The sequence below is a fragment of the Elephantulus edwardii genome, unplaced genomic scaffold, assembly GCF_000299155.1.
Source record: "Elephantulus edwardii isolate Elephantulus edwardi_28Jun2011 unplaced genomic scaffold, EleEdw1.0 scaffold00096, whole genome shotgun sequence".
NCBI classification, from domain to species: domain Eukaryota; kingdom Metazoa; phylum Chordata; class Mammalia; order Macroscelidea; family Macroscelididae; genus Elephantulus; species Elephantulus edwardii.
The window spans coordinates 7,535,258-7,539,201 of NW_006399846.1; positions in this window are offsets into that span (position 1 = coordinate 7,535,258).

The window sequence follows — 3,944 nt, forward strand, 5'->3', positions numbered from 1 at the left end:
ATTGTCCAACCCATGATCTGACAGTTTGTATCTTAAGCTTTCTTGGCTTCTGTGATTCCAAAAACGTTGATGGCTGACATGTCTCTTAAGTTTAGTTGTGCTGTCTCCAAGGGAAGGTGACGTGTCCTGTAGAGCTTCTGTGTAGATTATGTTTCCCCTTCTGGCCCGCCGGAAATCCTGGGTACCTGTGAGAAACGCCTGCTAGCATTTTTAAAAATCAAATAGAAAAGGTAAAGGAAATGGGAAAGATCCAGTGTGAAAAACAATGTATACAAACTTTGTAAGTAAACTAGTATAAAATAAAAAGTTATTTAAGAAAATAGAAAAGGAAATAACAAATGGCTTAAAAGAAGTTAAGCATAGCAGCTTTATTAAATGTGTGTGAAAATTTTGTTTCCATTTTATATATTTACATATGTATACTGGCTTCATCTGCGCTGTAATCCCAAAGGCACGATTGGAGGCAGATGGGGAATCTCCTTCCTTGCCATTAACTGCCTCTGAAAATCCTCCAGAGGATCAGCTATGGGTCGGTTCTGAGTCTATGGTACACAACAACAAGCAGCAACAATTAAAGCTTAGTAGGGGAGCTCTGGCGACATAGGGAGTTGTGCTGCAAACCCAAAGGCCATACCTGTCTGACAGTTCAAATCCACCAGTGGCTCCCCTGGAGAATATCTGCTTGAAAATCCGCTGGAGGACCAATTGTGAGTCAATTCGCCATTTGAACTTTTCAGCTGTTTTAGTCTTTCTTTGGGTTACTACTTTTGCTTACTTACTCCACTCTAAAAAAATGTCAGAAATCTTTGTTCCCTGTTTCTTGCAGAGTAATTTTGTCTCTAATAGCTAACAACAACCTTCTGATGTAACATTTTCTTCATATAATCATAAACAAGCCTTTCTCTACTTTTAGCCCTGTGTACATTAGTGAGTGCCCTTGGTTTTGAAATTCGGTTGAAGAACTGGGGAAGTGGCTGAATGCTCTAAGATGGGTGCTTTTGTTTTGGTGAGGGCCAGTGGGAATGTTTGATTAGGAATGATTGTGGAATGAAGGACCTCATGGAGGGCCCTTGATTTTGAAATTCAATTGAAGACTGGGGAAGACTAGTGTTATATTTTGGAGGACCATACTTCTAAGTCATACAGCACTCTTCTGTCAGTTTTCCATGCTGAGGGAATCTGGGTTTTCTGTGATGATTAGCCTTGTGCAATTTGAGTGTCAAATGCCATAACAGTTGCCCATGGTAGACAGTGTTTGGTGGAGTTCCCAGTTTAAGACAGGCATAGAAGCAGGAGTGGCATCCACTTCCTAAACCACATGCCTATGGAAACTCTATAAACTTGGAGAAATGATGATAGTTATAGAAAGATTTCAAGTCTTTTATTCATAGGGTCGCTATGAGTTGTGATCTACTTGATGGCAGTCAACAACAGCTGCCTTTGTAGGGGAGCTCTGTTGGCCTAGTCCATAGGATGTGGTTCTGTCTCAGGTGGTTAGAATCCAATAGCTGCTCCTTGGCAGAAATATGGACAATCTCCTCCCATTGCAAATTACAGAAATCCAGTGCATGGTTACGATGAGTGGAACCAACTTGACAGTAACAAGTTTGAGGATTTTTTATATATATTTGCTTCTAATGTAAAAAAAAAAAGCAACATGCGCTTTTTTAAAATGTGAATTAATCTTGGAAAACCCACTGGAGGATCAGCTATGAGTCAATTCTGACTCAAGGGCAATGAGTAAGTGAATATAAGAATATTTTTTTACACTGTATGTGCCTTGTTAGCAGAGAACTGCCAGAAGTGCAGGCTGGGTTTAGAAGAGGTTGTGGCACAAGGGATAATATAGCTAATGTTAGATGGATCTTGGCTGGAAGCAGAGAGTACCAAAGGAATGTCTATCTGTGTTTCATTGATTATGCAAAGGCGTTTTGACTGTGTGGATCACAACAAACTGTGGCTGACTCTGAGAAGAATGGGAATCTCAGAACACTTGATTGTTCTAATTCGAAACCTATACGTGAACTAGGAGGCAGTCATCAGAACAGAGCAAGGAACACTGTATGGGTTAAAATCGGGAAGGGTGTACACCAGGGATGTGTCCTATCTCCATACTTTTTCAATCTATAAGTGTCCGGGACAGATCATCCAGGAGGCTGGGCTTTATCAAGAGGAATGTGACATCAGGATAGGAGGAAGACTCATAAAAAAAATCTGCGTTTTGCAAATGACACAACCTTGCTTGATGAAACTGAGGAGGACCTGAAACGCTTGATGCCGAAGGTCAAGGGCTGCAGCCTTCAATATGGATTGAAACTCAACATCAAGAAAACAAAGATTCACCACTGGGCTGATTGGCAGCATCATGATAGATGGTAAAGAGATCAAGAATGTTAACAGCTCTAGTTTGGTTGACTACACAATCAATACTTTTGGTACCAGCAGCCAGGGAATCAAAAGATGACTTGCATTGGGAAAGTCTGCTGTCATGGACATCTCCAGAGTACTGAAGAGCAATGATGCCAGTCTGGAGACTAAGATGAGCCTGATCTAGACCATGGTCTTCGAAATTACATGCTATGCCTCCAAAAACTGGACAATGACTAGGGATGAGAGAATGAGAATTAATGCCTTTGAGCTGTGGTGCTGGAGAAGAGTATTGAATGTACCACGGACTGCTAGGAGAACAAATAAATTTGTCCTGGAGGGGATGAAACCAGGCTGCTCCTTGGAGGCAAGGATTCTGAACATACTTTGGGCATGCTGCATGGAGGCACCAGTCCTTGCAGAGGGACATTATGCTAGGAAGGGTGGAGGGACTGTATAAGAGAAGAAGACCCTGGATGAGATGGATTGACTCAGTGACTGGGGTAATGGGAGTGTGTGTGTCAGAGTTTGGCTCAGCATCAGGGTTCAGAGCTATTGTACATGGGTCATTGTGTCACAGGAGACTTAACAGCACATAACAGCAACATAAGCCCTGTGGCCTATAGTTTTTTTGACATTTACTTGCTGCAAAAACATGCCTTTCACAAACCTCTGGAGGTAGAATTTAAACCAGGATTGTTTGATCCAGAGCTCCAGGTCTTTGATTTGCTGTCATAGCTCCTAGGGAAGTCCTGCAGCTGGAAATGATGGTTTCCAGGGTTCGGGATCTGTCCCACAGCAAGCCAGCGTGTGTTGTCAGGAGTGGCCTGATTCTGCACAGAGTGGAAGGGGTCATCCCCACCAAGTCTCTTAGGGACACTCTCCATCAGAGAGTTCAGTTCTGTTCTGCTTCTCTTTGGGTTACACCATCATTCATGGCATCAAAAGTGGTATTTTTGAAATCCTACAGGAACTCTGAGGGTCGTGGTGATTTAGTAGTATAATTCTCACCTTCCAGGTTCAGTTCCAGGCCAGTGCACCTAATGGTCAGCCACCACTGATCTGTGAGTGGAAGTCTGCCTGTTGCTGTGATGAACAGGTTTCAGCAGAGCTTTCAGACTAATATGACAAGATGGCCTAGTGATCAACTTCTGAAAAATGAGCAAATGAAAAACCTATGAATTTGCAACCTGGCAAGAGGAAAGTACAAGGCTTAGCAGTGTTTTGTTCTACTCCTCAGAAAGTTGCCATTGAGTTGGGAGTCAACAACGGCAGTTACTAATACCAGGAACTCAGGACAGTCTTAGGTCTAGGTCTGCAAGGCCAGGCTGATTTATAGTTGGTCTTTCAAAACTTCAGTGTAGCCTTGGTGGTGCAGTGATTAACTGTTCAGGTGCTAAGAGAAGGGTCACGTTTAAACCACTGGAGAGTTTGCTTCTGTACATGTTTATAGCCTTCAAAATCCCTTGGGGATTCTACTTTAAGAATCAACAGAGAGGGGGAGCTCTGGTGGCCTAGTGGCAAGAAGCTGTACTGCAATCCCAAAGGTATACGGTTCGAATCCACCAGATGCTCTG